We start from the raw sequence: 23,850 nt of genomic DNA, 5'->3' as shown, positions 1-23,850 counted from the left end.
GCCCCGCCCCACACAATCCAGGTACATCAAGAAGACACCAAAGAAGACACACGGGGTTGGGATTTGTAATATTAAGTAAAATGATAAGAACTTAAAGGGGCTTTATTCACTTTTGAATTTTATATTAAATCTGAATAACGATTTTAAAACTTTGTGGATGTTTCAAATTCAAACTTTCACCATTTTCTCGTTTAAATTTTGAATTCTGCTTCAGCAAAGAAAAAGGTCACCCAGAAAGTGATCAATATTATGATACTTGGCTTTTCTTGATTTCCTTGTCGGTTACTATTATTTCTATTTTAAATATCATGTAACAGAGGGATATTTTGTCTTATTTTTATTTTGGGTCTCCTTAAATACCTTGCCGCTGGTTTTTGTTGCTTGGTCGTGTAGGGGTGCGTTCATTGAAAGTGGCCTTTTCTAGTAAATTTTGACTAAATGATCGTATTTTTGGCTTTTTTTTCAAACAGGCCTTTGGATATATGTTGTAAATTTTTCAAAAATTGCAGAAGATATTGATACTTCTTGTGGCAACATTTTTGCATTTAGTATTTGTAATCGAAACAAATACCTAATAAATCAATGTCAACAAGGAAAACTGGACATAAATTAAAAGCAGATCACGAATTTCATATAAAAAAGAAAAACTTACTTTTCGGCTGCATACGCCATGTTGTTTGTTTGGGTAACGAGCGGCGTGATTATCCTACGTGATTACTTTATACATACATAAAAGGAAATAATAGAAACCAACAAAGTGTATTAGGTAAGGGTACGGCTTTTTTTACTGAATGGGCCTAAAATACGACCAAGGTGTTTTTCTTTTTCAAGTTTATCTCTTAAAGTTTAACAGGAAACAGATTTTGAATTTATGAATAATACATACGAAGACTTAGACCAGATTTAGGAGCGGCTATGAATGATAATATCACAGAGGTCGAACGTCAGTAACGCACAACACGATCCAGCTAAACACATATTCACTCGGCAAAGGAGTCCAACAGGACCCAAATTAAAACAGGCAAGTGGCACAGGCAAACAAATATCTTTATAAAATTGTAAAGACCATTTTCAAGTAATTATGTTTGAGCTCAGCAGGAGTAGGAATAAATCTTTTGTGAATGAGAGTACAAGGCAGACGAAGAGTTAAATATCGTAGTCATCCAGATTTGTAGAATTATAAGAAGATTTGTGTCTATTTGGCCTTTACTGGTGTTACTCTAGGCGGTAGAAGCCAAGTTTTCTGTGCGAGCGAACAGCATGTGCTTCACTGGTTGACTAGTCGTACCTTCAATCAAATTCCTAGGAAACTGATTTTTTACAAATTCAGTGGTAGTGATTATTGAATATAAACATACAATCTTGAGGTATGGTATTACATTTATTAACTCCCATGTTTGCCTGAACAAAATGTCTTAGTTATCTTTTAAAATTTCCAAAAAGTTCTTAAGTATTTTACTTGCTGAGCAGCTGAATAATTCATCAAGCATATCTAGTTACACATTGATTCAAGTCTATTATTGCTCATCTATTATTATGTTTTGCCTCTATGGTTCGGCTCATTATTCTGGTGCCTTCTTGATAATGTATTACGCGGTCCGGTCGTTTCTCTGTGATGCCTCGTTTGATGTCTCTGCTTAGCGGTAGATTTATTTGTTGATAGTTGAGGATTTCTGGGATTTGTGCTTGCTGCTGAAGAGTGGTATTGTCCACGGGTATCACAGGTTGAAGCCGCTTCTGGTCCAGATCCAGTCTGTATCTGGCTCCGTTGCGTGCACGTCTATTGTGTTTATCCATCATTTTTGAGCGGCGCCACAAATTAGATACTGTGTTCTATAAGTCCATATCGCTCATTATAATCTTCATTATGCCAAACGTAATTCAAAATTTACATGATGTTTTAACCTGTTCTGGTGGAGAGAGAGAAATATAAGCTATGAAAACCAATAGAAAATAAATATCACACAACGACTATTAGGGTAGCATGATCTTAGCTGCCATCTCTTCTAAGTTAAATAAAGCATATAAGCACTGTGAAATACCCTATAACGTTTATATCACGTATATAATGTTTTTGAGTTGATTTCATACTCCATGTCCGTCAGAAAGCCACTTTAATACCAAATATTATAATGTATAAAGTATCAAAATCAAAACACAGTTACGAAATTTATTACGCGCACTACCGATGTATATAACCTAACTCGAGATAACAGAACTAAAAACCATGGTGCGCTAATAATGACATGACGAGATAAGTTATACATGAACCATAATATATGTATTATAAATTTGAAACATATCGTTAGATAATCTCACGGCTTATTCATCTCACTGAGCGGTATTACCGTTCCTCAACGGTATGTGCTTCGACTCAATGTTATGAGGTACTTTCATCCACTTCGCTGACTGTGGATATCGAGGAAAGAGAGAGGATTATAGTATTGAGACGAATTTAGTCATTTGTTTTGTTACCGATTTGTAGCTTTGAGATATAACAAATTTTTAAGTGAAAAATGCCATAATACCTACAACATAATGTCAACAAGTACAACTGAGATCACTCCCAACAAGCACTGTTGTTAGAGAGAGATATTAGGAAAATAATTTATACATTCACGAGAGTTTGTGATATATTTGCTCACGTGATAACACTGAAGCTCGAGGTCAAATGCTCTGTTTGTATGTATTATAGAGTCACATATACATTCCTTGAATCAAAATAAAACTAGTGAACTCGAGATTGTGATAATTTGTATAGATAGATAAAGTTTAGGCTACTTTGCATGAATCGCTTCCACCTAACAACACGCCAGCTACGTATCATACAGAAATGAAGTGCGATCTCTGTGGAGAGAGTAGTAATTTTAAGCAGGACGCACGAGTACCGAGAGAGAAGGATAGCAATATAGCACTCTGCCCGCCGGTTTGTCTCAGGAGCTAATTGCGATTATTTTAGTGTAAATAATCGAGGATAATTTGGATTTGCTAAGTAGACAAGAGGAAATGCAGGCAACACGACAAAAAGGATTTACACAGTATCATTATATTAAATTATATTAATATTGATCTTACCAGTGTTATTCCTTTATTGGGTATCACCATATCGTGCCAGTATTTATGTCAGAATTCTGTGAGTACTGCTGAGAGGGAGCATCGACGAATAGATCCACGAGTATTCATCACTGAACACTGAAAATTATACACCGAAACAAGAACTCATGCGAATTTTGGTATCTTTAAATTCTTTCTTTAGCTTTAGTACAGAAGCGACTCACACCTATATCCGAAATTTTTGTATATGAATATTATTCGCGATATTCTAATTTTGTCCACTAGGTATATATATTAACATGCAATCTCACTATAAAAGTGCCATATAATGAAATAAGCAGTCACACTTATTTATAGTGCATTATTTAGACTCGGTATTATCGAGCAATGTTCCAATAACATTCTTATTATCAAATACTCTAGACTAAATTCCATACCCAGGCGATAAGTCGAGCACTATGTCTATGGAGGGTAATCGTCTTTCCGTGGCCATTTTTGTATGCTCTGACCACTCTAGGAAATCGTGGCTATGATCCTGGGCTGAGGACGGGGGGACAAGATTTTGCTGACGCTCTACTTTGCTGAAATGCGTAGGTTGGTCCATTCGCCTCTGTGTATTGTAGTAGCTGAGCTGTGAGTCTATCAATGCTCATAAAAACCTGAGAATAAACTAGATTCTCATATGACAGGATCTCAAGTGATAAGACTAAGAGGGTTGCATCAGATGCAATTATAAAAGAGTTTATGATGGTATACCGTTATGAATCCCTTTCATTTCCATAAAGTGTCGTGTTTTTTGAAGGTTTTACACCTCCTCATCTGTCTTTTGAGGCCGTCTCAAATAGTGTAGAAACATGACGCTGTAATTTAGGCCCACGACACGGTTTTGTTTCGTTTGAGAAAGTGATGGTTTCAAAAGACGTGCATATTACCATCGTATTTTAACGAGCAGCATACCAACCATAAAAAGGTAGCATTCACCGGGGGAGGATAAACGCAGGTGGGGGTGCGGCCCTTCTGCTTTGGGGGATTGTGCTCAGTGGGCTCTAGTAGTTCTCTAATCGACGAGTTATAGCACTACGTGGGACTTTATTAGGCCTTTGGCGTAATGTCCTCAGGTCGATTTTAGAGGATACGCCATGTCGCTATATGCAGACGCAAGCGAAAACACTACTCACTCAGTATCGCTTAAAGCAATAAAATCTGAGAAGGTTGGTTTGCTATTCTCTTGATAATTCAGCTTCTTGATGATAACGGAGGCACAAATTAGCGAAGGTTCTGTAAATTTTCCGTAGACGCCCCTCTTCATCCGGTTTTCTGAGTAGAAGATTGATAATTAAAGAATTTGAGTCATAAGGCTATTTCGCGAGCCCGCGCTTATTTGTCTCAGCTAGACATTTGTAGCAGTTTTGATCAGTTATTTGACGCATTTTTTATTCACGTATTATCATATACTTATGTTATTGATAAACTTGTAAGCAAAGAGCTAAATTATAACATCAATGCAGAGAAAGCCACTTTCGGCATTAATGCTCATGGGCAGTTAAAAGGTAAATGGAAACGAACCGCCGGCTTGCTAAGTGATGTCCATACACGACCACCCAGACGAATATTATATCATAAATGTAAGTCCCCATCTGTTGGTCACAAAACGCAACTTGCGGGATTGTACTGAGAAGAAGAGAAAGTAACGATACGGTGTAAGATTTGAAAACCAGGGCACAAACCATAATACTTATTGTTGTGCCAAGAGACAGCTCTAAACTAGTAAAGAATAGAAATATGTTGGCGCAAATGGAAAGTTTATAACAAGAGGTAAATGTATTATTACTACACACACGAGACGTATATACTATAACTAACGATTAGTATACTTCAAATTTTGCCATCACTCTGGGACGAAGAACCGCCCCTTTAACGAGAGTTAATAATAATGAGCTAGGGTATAACACTACACTTGTCATCCACAATAAAGATGTGTTTAAAACGTTGCTCACTAGTTGTATCTTAGTACAATCAAAGGATTAGTGGTAGTCAAAATTTAATATAAATGTAATACAAATAACATGTAAGTTTAATATATTCCATCAAAGAAATAATATCAAATCCAAGATTAGCCAAATCACAGAGAGTTAAACGTAATTAATGCAGGCTGGAGTCGTACAAAGGAGAGGGCGAGCAGGAGTCTTGAGTCAAAATGAATTAATGTTGTATTATCCTTTGCAACAATAATGCTAACGCAGATCGAGGACGATGCTGGGTTGTTGATTCGGTTTTATTCACGAAGAGTCTAGCGCTGATTAATCACTCTCGTACTTCTCTGATTGGTGAGATGGCGTAATCTCGTAAAGATAGAACAACCTATGACGGAGAACAGGATTATAATTCACGAATATTAAATCTAACAAATTTATAAATTAAGTTTACTATGATGTTACCTCAAAAAATATTGTATCTCTATCTAGGGTTACTATACAATAGTCTGCCATGTGTACTATGTTTATGGGAAAACTAGTATAAAGATAAACTAGGTTAGATCCAAGTTGAAAAGGAGGTTAATTTATTTATGATAGCCCTAGAAAGTGATACACTATGAAATCCTAGACTTATGCCAAATGGAAAATACGTTCTTATTAACAAGTAATATATATCATTACAATACTATAGTTTACAAATATATTACACTTGACATAATAACATAATTTAATCATGCCAATATAATTTTATTTATAAGTGTCGTCGGATAGATTCTCTATAATGGCAAAACTTGTCCACTGTAAAAAACATATTATTAATGTGCATCTAAAATAAAAGTTTTATTTATTATATTTTCTATGTCCATTACCTAGAGATGGGTTAACTCTCTTTAGTATAGTGTCTTGAGAAAAGTTGCCTACTATAAATTTTATATATCATCCAGTCATAGTATTGATGGTCATACCATATCAAAGACCTGCGATCAGACCTTGAGCACACAGCTATGTAGTACTTAACCATTTCATCCATTAAGTAGTGTATTTCTAACAACAAATTATTGGAAATTTAATTATTCTCTATGTTTGTCAACCGCAATGTAATATTATGAGAGAGCAGTATAATATGACGAGAGATAATTGCACTAGATAATGAAAAGATCTAAAATCCATTGCTCTTAAGATGAACTAAAAAAATATTATAAGGTAAAACATAAACAGTTATAAGAGAAAATGAAATTGATTAAAGAGGACAGATGTGATAGGTAAGACAAATATAATGTCGGAACGTCTGAATTCCATAAGTCTAATGTTTCTAACAATATGTCTGTATTTGGCACAATCTAAGTAGTACTCACGAAAGTTGGGCTGTTCTTGCTAACTACTGAGCAACTCTTAAAGATCAATACTTTGCCAGTTTCTGATACACTGCATAAAGTATCTTTTGGCACGTGCTTATCTAGTTGGAGGTACTCTCCCATATTTTGGAGCCTGATAAGTATTGTGGCAAAGCATACTTTATTGGACAGTTGTAATATGAAACTGGCTGATTTCAATTTTATTTTATATGAGGGTATCCGACTAATGCTATAATCGGATTCTACTAATATCGCGGTCAGCTTATTTTTCTAGTGTGGAGCCAGCCGAGTCGTTTAGGTGTTAGTTAAATTTGCTATTTTTTATCAAAATATGTTTAACGATCGAAACTATTTTTTACCGTCCCTTTTATAGGAGCATACAGTAAATAACTACTATACTAGATTATTATTAGATAAACGCAGTTTTCAGATATTTGAATAATAAGTCATGTCAGTTTAGTTTTGGACACAAAAAATTCGGATCGCTGTAAGCCGCATTCGCTAAATTCCACAAACCTGATCTCTCATAATGTCGACGATCGGGATCAAATATAAGTCCCTCACTAAAAAAATACATTATCGTATGACAATATGATACGCGGAGTATCGGATATACGCGCGAGTAGATTCTATAGACATTCCCTATATTGCTAATACAATTAAATATTGTAGAATAGCACTAATGAACCCTGATGAATATATAATAAGAGCAGATTGTTATAGTTTTTGAGAGTCGATAATAAATGTGCTTTTATCACAGAATTCGTACCGCTAAATGTAGAGAAGGTATACATAACGGAAACAGTATAGATAACTAGATGATATGATATACATTCAACGGCTTTCCTGTCATAATCTCCGCTAACACATATTTGAGGAGGGAGGATATCGTGAGTTTACAGAATTATGTGGTTATATCTAATCTGCTTTAGGAAAGATTATAAGACTCAACATTTATTACAAACACCTGGCTTCCACTTCTAGAGGCAAGTCGTAGCCCGCGTTATCATGTCTAATTGGAGGCAGATTCATGTGCCCGATCTCACCTAGTCATCTCATATGTATGTACTAGAGTCGGTGAGAAGAGATGACAAGCTTATATCTATGTTATGTACTCAGAGTAAGTACAATTGCGATGTAATAGCGTGTTTTCATAGAAATCACCGAAGAGAATTAAATACTGACGCCAAGCTCTCGTTACATTTATCATAGGAGTCAGAGCTAGAATTCTTTCATTTCGAAGTCTGCTTGCTGATATTGTGTATTCAGAGTCATATTATTATTCTTTTCTATTAGCTTTAAGGACAAGTGGTATCAGATCCAGTATGTCAGTCATGCTATTTTGGAATTGTCCGATATAAGAATTATCAGGGATGAGTGTAATGTCTAGATGATTATGAGGAAATTTGATAATAATAATTCTCTAAGTGTGTATTAGTGGTGTGAGCACGCGCGATAATATTCTATCTTGCCGCAGAAATAGCTTATGGATGTATTCAAAATACGAATGTAACAATTATATCTTATGGATAAAAATATCACTAAGTAGTATCCTTTATAGAAGTAACATATCGCTATAAGTGCAGATGTCTATAATTGCGATATATATACAATATGTAATTTCATACTGCAAAGGCACAGATTTTGACTGATGACGGAGTTCCGATCAGTAATGTGATTTTCTTGTATTATATTCAGAGTTAGAGCATACAACAAGAAACATTTGATCTCAATTCTGGATATGAATATAGATAGAATTCTGTTCTTATTATATCATCCATCATCGTGTAGACACAACGAATTAGATATATCATTTCACTCGTTGCCTATAAAAGAGAGAGTTATAATGGGGTACCTGAGTATCGCCTGACCTGGGATTCATGGCGTTGCATATTTGCCCATCAAATGTCCCCGTAAATAGAACACTATAACTAGACCGTCTATATCATATCGACTAACACGTTGTTTAATTGATAATGTCGATTCTGAGCACGAATAAGTAAAACACATAAGATTAGAAAGTCGAGAGAACAGGTGTTGGAACTCCAGTTGCAAGAGATGCACATAGGTGTATATGTTGATTTTTGTCATAGCAGACTCTCGATCTTCAGAAGACATATTTATTATGTATCTTAGAATTCCCGATTGCGTATTTATGATCCTCGTTTAGGGCAACACGCTTTTTTATTACTTGGGGACAATTCGCCGCATTTTCATGGCACATTGTTACAGTGAAAGGTGTTCCAATAACTATGTAAAGAGTTCCAGATTACCAAAGGGTTCGGTTCGCGTCAGAGGTGACATCAACATCTGCGGATGTGTCCTGAAATTTCACAAATTTTATAGCTAATATTCCGTTTAATGTTGCTCTCTTGCTTAAAGCCGGTCTGCTAGGGGGGCGATGGACTGTGTAACAGGTTTGTGTTCGAGTCTTGACCTCAGTACCCGTCCAGTGAACAGAGCTCTACCAATATCATAACGCCGAGCCTGTCACATTTCAATTTTGGCCGTGTATTTGGGTGCTTTTGGGTTCTGTATTTATCTCTATTGCAAAATTCCCGACCTAGACCGTTATTCGGACGAATGGTTGACTACGAAAGGCTCAATTTTTTTATTAAACCGAGCTTCAAGCACGATTTCAATCTCCCTTGCCGTTTGATATGTGTCGTGGTTGTCATTTATTGATTGTTGTTTTTCCCACTCGGGTGTTTATTGTTCGTTTTGCGTATACATTCAGGATAACATAAGTCTCGGGTCGTCAATTTAATTTAACAACTATATGAATTTCTATGTTGCGCAGGATTTAAATTCATATGCAGACAAAAGAACATTATGGGTGGTTGTATTATTATATTTATGTTATATTTTCGCTCATTTGATAGGAGTGTGCGATAGTAATCAGGTAGTGTATTTGCTAATCAGTTTTTTATTTTTCTAATATAACAAATCATTCTGGGTCTTTTCATTTTGACGATGTTATTCGCAGATGCTTAAAATCATTTATAATTATAAAATTAAATGAGATCTTAAAAGATGATCAACATAGTCAAAGTAACAAGGCTTAATTGTATTTGTGATAAACACAAATAACATAGACTAGATATTGGTATTAATAAACAGGCAAAATCAATTAGAGTAGTTATGCCAATATAATATAAACAATAAAATATGATAAAGAAGGTCAACAGGAGAAAAGGCGGCCGTTTAATAATGAACGCAACCCACACGATTCAGCAACAAGAGCCATGTGTGCAAGGAGCCCAGGAAGGACCCCAAACAAAATAGGACAGGGACAAGACAGAAACATTGTGCAGTTTAATCACTAAAACCTAAACACATCATGCCAATGCGTTACTCTCAGAAAGACCTTAACTGGCTTCACAATTTATAGTGGTTCATTTTAATCTTTCATTTTGACAAGTAATGTGCTCTTTTCATCATTTCTACGGCCTTATTACATTCTTTTGCTTATGTCATCTAAAAACAGGCTATTAAATCAAACATTAAAGCCATTCCTTGGAGTTTCCATTTTTGATTGTACTATTTTTATTTTGCTGTATCTGTAATAAATGTGTTAAGAAGGATGTTGGTTCTTTGGTTAAAAAAAATGAGAAAATAGGGTTATTACCTTACGGGTAATGGAACGATTTGCCATCTTTATCCTACGAGTGCGGCTCCGAGGTTTTCCGAGTAATTCTATGTCCGACTTCATTTTCGTGATGGAGCATCTCTCTAGGAATTTGCCTGGCAGGGCGCTCGGGTCTGTAATTGGGGTTGGACTTGAAAGGAAATTCTTGAATCTCTTCGGCAATTCTTTTAAGCCATCCTGTTACATACATATACCATCCAACAGAAGTTTCATAAAATATATAACCCGTACAATGTGATATCTAATCATTTAAAACATATTAAACCGTAAGTATAAACAGTAAATAACACATATTTTAGATTTTTGGAATTGTTATGTCTAAGTTACAATCATGAACTAAATATAATACGAGCCAGATATTCCTTTTAGTCCATTTGATCGTTATGTGTCGTTCTGTAAAAATTGTAAATACCTTATGACGTTGAAATGTTCCATATGACAAAGAACAGGTATTCAGTTTGAATATAACTAATAATCATTCGTTTATATTTCATTACAAAAACGTAAATGGTGAGGTGGGAAAATGAAAGCTAATCATAATTGACACATGTAAAATTAATTTCAAGATGAAATTATAATCATAATATATTTTTTAATTCTGACATGCTTTTGAATTATCGTGGTGTTTTACTTTACAGTTTTTAGACTCTCAAAATGAACAATTAGAGCATTCGAGATTTTTATTTTCTTTCATTGCCGTTTCCCATGTGTTGTAATAGTCAAGAATGGACCGAAATGGGCACTAAAAGAAAATAAAAAGAAAAATGTGAAGTATATTGGCTTTGAGGGATATATCGGTAATTTCAAGTAACTAAGTAATAATTTGGGTTGAGCTTCACGGTCACTGTAATGGTCAAATGGCGATTTCTAGCTTTCTGATGGAGGAAATCCTAAAAAATGGGAAAAAAACATCAAAGATCAACGGAAGCGCGGCATTCAATGGCGCGATCCTTCAACACAGGGACCACCGGCAAGGAGCCAGCAGAACACCAAACAGGACAGGAAACAGACGAGATGTCAATTATAAACCATCAAAAAAGGAGCCATCACGCGAACGGTAATCTAGAGTAGAAGCAACTAGCGGTAGGCTGATATCTTTTAGCCTTATGGCGGTACTCTCTATTATTTAAACACGAACAAATGAAATTGAGTAACACTGCACATATTTTTTGGCCGCTTTGTAAACTTTTTATGAAAATTGTTCCTTATTAGATGTCTAATACCTGTCCTATATCAACTAATGAATTTCAATTTTAAAAAATAGTTACTGAGCACAATTATCCTGGTCGGACTTTTCTGGGTTTCTGTCCTACCTTTTAATAAGTTACATGGTGTCCTGGTACCGTGAACCAGAATAAGTGCTAATGGACATGACATGTTTCATTAAACATTAGGGTCGACGCTTAAGAAACATTCTTAGTAAAATTTGGCCTTGTGCTCTGGTCTGCTTTTGTTTGGTGTCCTTGCTGGGGCTCCCTGCCAATGGTCCTGTGTTGGCCGGGTTTTAGAGAAGTTGTATCTCATGATTCCCATAAATAAGTTCCAAACCAATGAAAAGTCAGATCAGTCAATAGGGTCAATATTGGTCCGGTGAAGGGCTGGCGATACACACGTCAGTTATATTAATTATCGCTTAATCAAAACAGACATGAATCATGTACATGTTTGGCGTGACGAATATACTGTCCTTCTTAATTAGTTTCAATAAACATGTCAGAGACTTACCACTGCCTTCCAACCACTGGTCAAAGAAAAAAATTCCAAGAGAAGTTTGCAACGGTTCACCATAGTCATGTTTTTGGAAATGACTACTAAGATTAAAGAAACCATGGTGTCCCTCGGGTCACGGTTATGATGATAACCTTTCCGTCTTGCTCTAAATGTTCACGGGGAACTCGGGTTGACCCTTAAATGGGGAATTAATGACATGACTCTTCTCTACAGCATCCCATTTGTCCAGTGGAATCATATCCATTAACATAGGGGGAACCGTTGTCATAGACTCTACCATGTCCCGGTGTTGTCAGAAAGTAGACAAGATTTCGATATCCAGTGCGTGCCTATGGAATAAAAAAATAACACAATATAGTTCAAAACAATATAATTTATTTTAAATTTTGAACATAATTCAATTGAATGTGCCAATCGCGTTGCAACTGCATTTGGATATAGTTTTACAGGGCACGTAAAGAAAATATCTATTTCAGCTAATGTTACAGTAAAAAAGGAGCCTTTAGAATATGATAAACAAGATGAACAAAGAAAAAGGTTTAGTAAAAAGCTTATATAATAATTAAATGTATAGGTTGTCAAAAAATATGAAAAACAATCAACAAAGAGGGTGGTGGTTCAAACAGCACGACCCCCAACCATTTCATTGAGCCATATACGACAACTAAATGAAGTTTGATGTTCTCATTTAAAAAGCAGAAGTGAACGCCCTACCTATGAGCAAGCCTTCATTTTCAGGAATTCGAAGGAACCAGGAAAAAGAGCAACTATACAATTTATACGACTTTTGTTGCTGTTTCGCCTTAGACTTATCATTAGGAATACAACATTTTTTATAACCATGAAGGCTTGATTTATGTGATTTGCTTTAATGAAACTATGAGAATAAGATATGCGCCAGCTTAGAAAGCCGTGTCCTGTCCTGTTGCCCTTGCCAGTGCCTGTTGGTCGTGTGAGGGTTGGGCTCATTGCACAAGGACGGCTCCTTGTTGATCTTGTTTTCATCATTTTGTACGGACCAATCTTCCAGTGGCTGCATATCATTCTACTGTGTAAATACAGAATAGGAAAAACAGAAGTCCTAAGAAACCCAACACGGCAAAATCGTAAATGTTGGCAGGCTCGGTTTAATTGAACCTGTTAACTAGCATATGCGTTAAGTTAAAAGGCTGAATGCATCTGACGTTTAGTCCCATTAAAACATGCTAAAGTTACATACCCGTTTTAGGGTAAGCTGCAAAAGCAAATATCGTCTTTCTTGTATTTATATTCACGAATAAGTTTGAGCTTTTTTCTCGGGTTCCATTTGTAGATACTTTGCCGGCATAAATCATTTCTCGTGTTGTATTAATTCAAGCTCTGTGCCATTTTCATCTCTGATCACGAAACTTTTCCACTCCATATTTTCTGTTAAACAAGTGACAGATAAAAATGAGAAAAAAAATGTTATAATTATCTGACTTTGTCACTATATCAAAACAACATTTTATCCTCACTGCAGTAATGACATTTTTTCTGGTTAATAATAATAATATATTTAAGTTATTCGAACCAATATCAAACAGGAATGTTACATTTAGAATCGGGATTTAAACTCTCTCCCTGAAATGTATTAAAACTCAGGACATGTTCACTTGTATATATTTGTTTTTTCCTTTCATATTAATATTGAACTGTGCGTGGATATCTAATAAAAAAACAGATTCCCTAAGAAGGCCTAAAACGACAAAAATTGAAAATGTTTCAGACTCGGTTTAATTTTTTATCAGTCGTCACGTTCTCTTTAACCTCAAATGACAAACGTGACTATGAGCATTTAGATTTTTTTAATCTGGACATGACGCTAGTTTCCTATATAGTTTATATCATAATATAGGATACAATTAGTAAATTATCTGTATTTATTTTGGAAAAATTATATTTATGAATATTAGAAAACTGGAAAATATTACAGTAGATATTTTCATGGGAAGCGGTGTACACGAGGGTACAGTAAACAGTCAAACCAACCTGTAAACAACGACCACCAAAGGGAGAGACAAATGGTGGCCTATAAAGACAATTGTTTCTTTATTTTGGGGTTTCTTTAGTCATTTTTATCAGTCAATGGGTAATAAGATAGTAGCCTTTGTGCAGGTATGGTCGTTTACACAGGTTTGACTATAATTAAATGAACTAATCATTACTTAAAGTTATAATTCTGGGGGTTTCTTTAGTCATTTTTTATCCGTCAATGGTAATAAGAAAGTTGCCTTTGTGCAAGGGTGGTCGTTAAACACATTTTTGATTTTATTTTTATGATATACATTTCCTACGTTATTGATAAATTATATAGTAATTTCATCGTTTAAATATACTGGCCCTCTGCTCACAAAGAAAAGATCAAATGATCCTGACTTTATTTTTCAATTGTTTTATAAAACTAAAAATTGATCGTTTTTACTACAATAACTATGGCACATATGGTACATGTAAAACATTGCTGATTTGCAAAGAAAACCAACCTATTTTACGATAAAATCAACAAATAACAAAACAAATACAAAATTAATCGGATAAAAATAAGGATCAATTTTAGGATCAATATCAATATTTGGATCAACTGTAAAATGCCGGTTTCTTGCAAAAATAACAATAAATTTATTCTAAATTCCATAAACATGATTTTTCGAGTCCAGTTTTACCATACCTATATTAACTATTTAATCTAAGAAGATAACAGATGATATTCGAGCTTTTAAATTTGATCCTGATTTTGATCCTTGTCCTTAAATCTTTGTGAAATTCTAAAAAGCGTTTTCTTTGGTGTGTCGTTATAGTTACAAAATACACTTATATGGCCAATCACATGAACCTTATTTGGCTTCTGTTGCCTTTTTTGGCAATTATAACAGTTAAAGTGATTATTAAATATTTTGTATAGAAGTCAAAAATATTCTTTGTTTACATTTTGCTACTTTTATGACAAATTATTTCAGCTTTTAATTGCTAATTTTCTCATGTGACAAACTCTAATAATTAATAATTCAACTGTATGGGATACTCGTATTTACCATTTCTGAACAATAAACCATGTCTAAGAGCGTTAATGAATATTTAATGAGTAAAATGCATTTATAGCATTACTATAATACTGAAAAATATATACATGTAATACTGAAAAAATCTAAAGACTAAGTACTGAATAAATATATTTAAGAATCTAAGGGGAAAAAACAAAATATTTTACCTTTAACACGAAAAAATAAAGTATGTCCTTTGATGTAACGTATTATTCTTATACAAATATATATTTATATTAAAATATATGTGTATACGTATGAGTGTTGGTCTATGTATGCCAACCTAATCCTTCAATTTGCTTCGTATATGTACATATATATTGACGTACACACGCTGCTTCAATAGGTTAAAAACTCGGACAATTCACATTAATGTATATTGGATTTCTGACGCGAGAATAGTGTTTTCCTTTCTTAAAGCTCAGAAAAGTTGGGTTCGCGTATTTTATGATAATGGATTTATCACATGAAGAAAATAGCGCTGAATGTAAAATAATGTGTAGATCTAATAATGGTTACCGAGTAGTCCTGTGGGTAATGTTCTAATAAACAACTACCTCCTGTTTGGTAGCTTGGGATTCACGCGAACAACCAACTTGGTTCCCTCCTTTATTCTGTGTTTAAAAAAATATATGATAAGTTCGAACATTTTTCGTGCTGGTGATAGTGGATTGAAGTACAAACTAGCATGCAGCTGTTAAATAGTAAGGCATTACGAATAACCAACCACCAGCTAGTGGTTAGTGGTTTATTCGAATATCCAACTATCTACCAAATTGACGCTCGTAATTGGTTTACTGTTTTTGCATTACTTTTATAAAATAAAAATAGTACCATGTTTTATGACTTCATGGGCCTTTAAGATATTTCTAGAGGTAGGTCTTCATTTGTTACAGCTGTCTTTACATTTGTATTTGATAAGCTCTATTTATGTCCCACTTTTTAACCGCATATCCTAGATATTAACCTTATTAAGGATCGCAACATAAACAAACTTGATCATATGTATAAGTCGAAAACGGTAACGTTTACATAAATCGGTCCTACCTGTATAAAATTAGCATGTGGGTAGGAAGGTGGGTTAAAATGTGGCTCAGTTTTATCTTCTTATTCACGCACCGGGGTATGCAATTATAGATTTATTTCATGCTAACACTTCTTTTTTATAATATTGTAGCAATAGACTTAGCATGGGAAAAACATTAATGATCCGTGTCGTGACAAAACCAACATAGTGGGTTTTCGGCCAGCATGAGTCCTGACCAGCCTGCGCATCCGCGCAGTCTGATCAGGATCCATCCTGTTCGCTTACAAACCATATTACAAGTAGAGAAACTAACAGCGAACAGCATGGACCCTGATCAGACAGCGCAGATGCGCAGGCTGGTCTGGATCCATGCCGGTCGCAAACCCACTATTTTTGTCATGACACGGCTCATTTGCCGAGTTCCAAAGAAATGCTTTGCTCATCCTTAGGTAAAATATTTAATCACATAAGTGTTTTGAAATCTATGAAATTCTTACTGAATACTGTCTAATTTGAATAAATGAATGAATAAACTATGTGTGGGAAGCTGCGTTCTCTATTACAGGTCAAGTAAATTTGATCTTTTCTAAAAAGAAAAACTGCCATTTTTTTAATGACTATATATTCATATTGTGACAACCAATAATGTTTAGAATTCAGAAAATAACATAATATCTATATTGTGTAAAGTCAAAGCATCTTTTTTATATTTACAAAGAGACTGTGTAGCTGTTATCATTATTTTCGTATATCAAATTTGAGCATAGAATATCTTTAAGCAGATTTAGGACCTTGAACATTTATAAAGGGACTCCACTGAGGTTTTTTTACTTTACGGGACTGGAAATAATTTTCCGAGATCAATATTCAATTTGATTAAGGTCTAGACCAATAACTTCTGTGCAAAATTTCAGATTATTCCCCCTCTCTGTTTTTCTAGAATAATTATTTTGATTGTATAAGAATGACACTAAATTGAAAAGCGTTTAAACGCTTTTCACTCGAAACGGGCTAAGTATAGCACAAAAATACGCTTTTTGATTTTTTTCGAGTATATTTCTTAATTATGTTTTGCATATCTTTCTGTCTTCAGTGCCCTAGGTGATCGATGCAAAAAATCCAAATTTTAAAATTTTATGGTTGGACCTCAGTGGAGTTCCTTTAAAGGAGCTCCACTGAGGTTCCACTGAGTTATTTTAAAGGAGCTCCACTGAGGTTCCACTGAGTTCCTTTAAAGGAGCTCCACTGAGGTTCCCACTGAGTTCCTTTAAAGGAGCTCGACTGAGGTTCCACTGAGTTCCTTTAAAGGAGCTCGACTGAGGTTCCACTGAGTTCCTTTAAAGGAGCTCCACTAAGGTTCCCACTGAGTTCCTTTAAAGGAGCTCCACTGAGGTTCCACTGAGTTCCTTTAAAGGAGCTCCACAGAGGTTCCACTGAGTTCCTTTAAAGGAGCTCCACTAAGGTTCCCACTGAGTTCCTTTAAAGGAGCTCCACTGAGGTTCCACTGAGTTCCTTTAAAGGAGCTCCACTGAGGTTCCACTGAGTTCCTTTAAAGGAGCTCCACTAAGGTTCCCACTGAGTTCCTTTAAAGAAAGCTCCACTGAGGTTCCACTGAGTTCCTTTAAAGGATCTTCTCTGAGGTTCCACTGAGTTCCTTTAAAGGAGCTCCACTGAGTTCCACTGATTTCCTTTAAAGGAGCTCCACTAAGGTGCCCACTGAGTTCCTTTAAAGAAGCTCCACTGAGGTTCCACTGAGTTCCTTTAAAGGAGCTCCACTGAGGTTCCCACTGAGTTCCTTTAAAGGAGCTCCACTGAGGTTCCACTGAGGTCCCTTAAAGGAGCTCCACTGAGGTTCCCACTGAGTTCTTTTAAAGGAGCACCACTGAGGTTCCACTGAGTTCCTTTAAAGGAGCTCCACTGAGGTTCCACTGAGTTCCTTTAAAGGAGCTCCACTGAGGTTCCCACTGAGTTCCTTTAAAGGAGCTCCACTGAGGTTCCACTGAGTTCCTTTAAAGGAGCTCCACTGAGGTTCCCACTGAGTTCCTTTAAAGGAGCTCCACTAAGGTTCCCACTGAGTTCCTTTAAAGGAGCTCCACTGAGGTTCCACTGAGTTCCTTTAAAGGAGCTCCACAGAGGTTCCACTGAGTTCCTTTAAAGGAGCTCCACTAAGGTTCCCACTGAGTTCCTTTAAAGGAGCTCCACTGAGGTTCCACTGAGTTCCTTTAAAGGAGCTCCACTGAGGTTCCACTGAGTTCCTTTAAAGGAGCTCCACTAAGGTTCCCACTGAGTTCCTTTAAAGAAGCTCCACTGAGGTTCCACTGAGTTCCTTTAAAGGATCTTCACTGAGGTTCCACTGAGTTTCCTTTAAAGGAGCTCCACTGAGTTCCACTGAGTTCCTTTAAAGGAGCTCCACTGAGGTTCCACTGAGGTCCCTTAAAGGAGCTCCACTGAGGTTCCCACTGAGTTCCTTTAAAGGAGCACCACTGAGGTTCCACTGAGTTCCTTTAAAGGAGCTCCACTGAGGTTCCACTGAGTTCCTTTAAAGGAGCTCCACTGAGGTTCCACTGAGTTCCTTTAAAGGAGCTCCACTGAGGTTCCACTGAGTTCCTTTAAAGGAGCTCCACTGAGGTTCCCACTGAGTTCCTTTAAAGGAGCTCCACTAAGGTTCCCACTGAGTTCCTTTAAAGGAGCTCCACTGAGGTTCCACTGAGTTCCTTTAAAGGAGCTCCACTGAGGTTCCACTGAGTTCCTTTAAAGGAGCTCCACTAAGGTTCCCACTGAGTTCCTTTAAAGGAGCTCCACTGAGGTTCCACTGAGTTCCTTTAAAGGAGCTCCACTGAGGTTCCCACTGAGTTCCTTTAAAGAAGCTCCACTGAGGTTCCACTGAGTTCCTTTAAAGGATCTTCACTGAGGTTCCACTGAGTTCCTTTAAAGGAGCTCCACTGAGTTCCACTGAGTTCCTTTAAAGGAGCTCCACTGAGGTTCCCACTGAGTTCCTTTAAAGGAGCACCACTGAGGTTCCACTGAGTTCCTTTAAAGGAGCTCCACTGAGGTTCCACTGAGTTCCTTTAAAGGAGCTCCACTGAGGTTCCCACTGAGTTCCTTTAAAGGAGCTCCACTGAGGTTCCACTGAGTTCCTTTAAAGGAGCTCCACTGAGGTTCCCACTGAGTTCCTTTAAAGGAGCTCCACTAAGGTTCCCACTGAGTTCCTTTAAAGGAGCTCCACTGAGGTTCCACTGAGTTCCTTTAAAGGAGCTCCACTGAGGTTCCACTGAGTTCCTTTAAAGGAGCTCCACTAAGGTTCCCACTGAGTTCCTTTAAAGGAGCTCCACTGAGGTTCCACTGAGTTCCTTTAAAGGAGCTCCACTGAGGTTCCCACTGAGTTCCTTTAAAGAAGCTCCACTGAGGTTCCACTGAGTTCCTTTAAAGGATCTTCACTGAGGTTCCACTGAGTTCCTTTAAAGGAGCTCCACTGAGGTTCCACTGAGTTCCTTTAAAGGAGCTCCACTGAGGTTCCCACTGAGTTCCTTTAAAGGAGCTCCACTGAGGTTCCACTGAGGTCCCTTAAAGGAGCTCCACTGAGGTTCCCACTGAGTTCCTTTAAAGGAGCACCACTGAGGTTCCACTGAGTTCCTTTAAAGGAGCTCCACTGAGGTTCCACTGAGTTCCTTTAAAGGAGCTCCACTGAGGTTCCCACTGAGTTCTTTTAAAGGAGCGCCACTGAGGTTCCCACTGAGTTCCTTTAAAGGAGCTCCACTGAGGTTCCCACTGAGTTCCTTTAAAGGAGCTCCACTGAGGTTCGAACGCCTCAAACACATGAAAGTTGTAGTTCTTACAAAAATCTTCTGGGGCACTTAAAAACCATAATTTTGTTTGTGTAAATTGCGTTGCAACGTTTTTCAATTTTGGGTGATTTTTTTTAATTAGATTATTTATTCTGGAAAAAATAGTGTGAGCGATAGAAATGAAATTTTGCACACAAGTTATAAGTCTTCGTGAAATGGAACGTTAATATCAGAAAATTATTTCCAGGCCCGTCATGTCATTGCCGAAAGCTTTAAAGCTTGTAAAAGGTGATCTCCTATCTATGTGTACTAAAGTACATAGTATCTTAATAGTTTGTGAAATGAAAAAAATGAATCAAGCTGCGAATTAATTCATAGTGAAATTGACGATTGAGATTTAAAAATATACCTAAAAACAAGATAAATGCTTGGAAGAAGTTTGGGAAGATTTATTCGAATATATATTAAGAGGCAAGTGTACTGTGAAATGTAAACTCGCAACTTTTCGGTCCTTTCCTTTAAGATTCGGATAAGGGCTTATTAATGTTTGACAAGAAGTAGACAGTCACGTTAAACTGTTGAGACATTAACGTATAAGATTTAGACCCAGTAAATTAAGTTAATTTTTCTTGAAATTGACCTGAGATTTGTATATCAAAGTTTTGACAGATAACTCGTATATGTACTAATGTAGATTTTTGTCACGGTAGTTTCCCTTTCTCTTCCCTGTTTGCGTCGGACTGTAATTTTAAACGAGATATTTCTTTTGAAAATATTTTATTTATCTTTTGATTATAGAATAGTCTCTTTCTATAATGCTTAAAATAAACGATAAATTGTTGTTTTCGTATTGACTGTTTGAAATATCAACTCAAAGAAAAACCGTGTCCATTTTAAAATTTATTGCCGCAAAGGTTAAAAGATGAAAATAAAACATTTTGTCTGTTTCATACTTTTTTTGTTAGGTCATCAAAAGGTAATACAGTGGATTTAAGGTGGTTTCAAGTTATTTTTGTGAGTATTTTGGCGTCCCATTTTTACGTAGAAGACAGGCTTTTAAACATATGTTCAACTTTCCTTACTTTTAAATTAATTTCCATTTACTCGCTCGACATATTACGAATTTCAATCGTAATTTATTTGCAATAAAATAAAGAGGCATTTTAAAATTTTATAAAATGTAAGAAAGAGAATTTGGTATAGAATGCCCACGTGAAAAATATGGCTATCGGACGCGTTGTTAAAAGTTTTGAAATTGTATCTAGTAAAAAGGGCCGTACCATGGTGACAATAATTAAAGTTCAATGGCAATTTTCCTTTTAAATAAGATAAAAATAAGGATTGTTAAATCGTTTCCCGATCAATCCTTCACAATTTAGATATAAATATCTTACCAAATACTCAAAAAGAAGATAGTCTGTAACTGTGCGCTCAAGCGAAAAGAGCTTCTACTCGACACTGATCATGTAACCATCCAGATACAGATCAACAGACCAATCAGATATCGGCTTACAAACTTGATGCAATAGACTACAGTCTGTTCGAAAAGTGCATAGAAATTGTCGTCTGCTTTACTTTAAGAAATGGACCAGTGGTTTTTATTTGTGATAATTTGAGTATTTTCTAGTTTATATTTTATACATATGCGATAAATGATTTTGCAAATTTTAGTTTGCCTAAAAACATAGTTAAACAATTTGTTTATAAGATTAACATCTGAAAAAAAGTCGCGAAACTTTTAAAATAGCGATAATGTGGCAAGTAAGGAAGAAACACTATGGATAAACTCATGTTTAACAAGTGAAAAACATATAAACAATGGATAATAAATATTAATATATGTTTGAAAAGACTGTAAACTAAAAAATAGATCAGACATTGTAACCAAGATAGGGAAAGTCTCGAATTTCGGTAAGTAACGTACATAATAAACATACTGGATATAATTGTTTTCAAATTATAAAAAAAAAAATATAGCTAATTCTGTACCTAAAATAATCTAATAAGAAAAACTATAGCCCATCTTAAAATATGTTATTTTATTTCAAGGAAAAACATTTCCCACGTGAAATCCTTTACATTCTTTATTCTCCAAGGATTCCGGCTATATGAGATTGGAACCGCATATTATTTTGACATCCGTCTTTTTGTGACACCTTTCATCTCGAAATCATTTAGTGTTTAAAAAGTATGCCGTGCACCACTTGCTGAACCACGGATTTATATGTAATATATTCCGTGGCTGAACTAATATGATAATTCTAATGCATCGTAATTTTTAATGCTTGAATAGTGTTAGTACATATTATTTTACTACTTTTTATGTACATTTTCTATTGCTTCCGAAAGTTAATTTTTTGACGGATAACTTAGCCAAATATTCATAACAAAATCGAAGAGTTTACATTAGCGGGAAAAAATATTAGCTTAGTGCCCGTCTACACCTATCCAAGTCTTGAATGCAAGTATCATATTCTCTTGAATTGGATAGTGTAGACACCCTACTTGAATGGCTTTTAACGAGAAATTATGAGACATCCATGAAGATAATTTCTTGCAAGAAAGTTAGAACACGTTCTATTTTTCTACAAGTTTTTGGCTGTCAAGACACTGATAACACCGGTTTGACACAAAACATGTGCCCGAAGGTTTGATAGTGCTGTTATTTTTATTATTTTCTGACTTTTTGTTGTTGATTCAGTGTACATGTCCTTTGAATTTCAGTAAATGATTACAATGTCTTGGTCAAAGGAACAAATCAATACGCCGATACACAGAAGAGCAAAAAAATAAAATAAATAAAAATAAATACATCGTAAAAGATGAAAAAGAGCTCTTTTTCAAGTAGAGTCAAAATGGATCTAAAATGATCTTGTTCATTTAGTGAATAACTTTCATCGAATAAAGAATTTGCATCAAAATAAATTTTTGTCACATTTTTTCAATTTTACTCCATTCTGTTTTAGCTAATTGCATCATTTTCCCGCTTATTTTTCACATATTTTACAGAAACATGATAGTCTTGCAAAGACAAAGGTATAAATCCTGGGCTATCTTAATGAGACATTTCAGTAAAAAATTGAGCCTGAAAAAATGTTTAAAGGGCCACTTATTTAGCTTATCTAAATGTGACATGCAAGAAACTTGAATAGGTGTAGACACGGCCTTAGTTACTTCATGTTGCAATACAAAGTTTACAACGGTTTCCTTTTTTTTATTATTCGACCAATATGTTAACAATACATAGTTGCACGCCCTGTTTGTAAATCAAAGATGAATAAACAAGTTAAATATAATGAGATGATTAACAAATATTTGATTTATTATGTGTAATATTTACATTGTCAATTCTGTACATCGATTTTTCTGTTTCTACTGAATACAAGGGAAGTAACTCGGGATTGCCTTAGTAGCAAATTGTCCGAGGACGTCACTTTTGAGCAAGCTTACTTATTAAAAAATCGTTTTGTGATTCACATGTAAACATATGACTGGTAAAAAATAAATGAATATACATAAACATAAATCAGAGCGCCACTTTACCATTTTATATGTCATTACAAAGTTTAAACACTTCGTTATTTTCTCAAGTAAAAGAGATCTACGATGCATGACCAATTGTAAATATGAAACTAGATTGTACGGTATAGATTAAAGTGTAGCTGGCATGTGTATAAGTCGCATCATTTCGTAAAAACATCCGTGATTGACAAATAAAGATGGAATTTACCGGCTGAAAAACAGGTAGCGTTTTCATATTTTCAACTTTTTGACTGTTTGTGTTTGTAACTTTTTGGTTCTTACGCTTTTTGATTTCAACATACTGTATGGTATTTATTTCCTAATGTATGATAATTATTATATGTAGAAATACTGTGACGATATCTGTATATTGGTAGAACAGAATGAGATACTGGGAAATAATTTCACGACAATTGTAGTGGTACTATATTATCTACATTTGAATAGTTCTAACATCATCATCATTCGTCATCATCATCACCATCATCATCAACATTAGCAGCAGCTTAAACATCATCATTATCGATATCATCATCACCATTACGACGATCATCAGTCGTCATCGTCATCATCATTGCATCATCACCATCGGTATCATCAATCTTAAAATTCAAAACAAAACACCATCATCATCATTATCATCATCATCATCACAATCATCATCATTATCATCATCAGCATCGTGTATT

At 35.4% G+C, this 23,850-nt stretch overlaps 1 long non-coding RNA gene across 1 annotated transcript in view; it reads left to right on the top strand.

Moving 5' to 3' along the window:
- Nucleotides 1-23,178: 23,178 nt before the first annotated feature.
- LOC132750302 (uncharacterized) overlaps nucleotides 23,179-23,850 on the top strand; it is a 50,862-nt gene continuing 50,190 nt past the window's right edge. The window contains exon 1 of the long non-coding RNA XR_009628527.1: nucleotides 23,179-23,383. This is a non-coding gene — a long non-coding RNA (uncharacterized LOC132750302). The remainder of the gene's footprint in view (nucleotides 23,384-23,850) is intronic.

Source organism: Ruditapes philippinarum, unplaced genomic scaffold (assembly GCF_026571515.1).
Source record: "Ruditapes philippinarum isolate M1 unplaced genomic scaffold, ASM2657151v2 ctg9218_1_1_1_1, whole genome shotgun sequence".
Taxonomy (NCBI): Eukaryota; Metazoa; Mollusca; class Bivalvia; order Venerida; family Veneridae; genus Ruditapes; species Ruditapes philippinarum.
The sequence above is the reverse complement of the archived record's forward strand: the minus strand, read 5'-3'. Positions and strand labels throughout refer to the sequence as shown.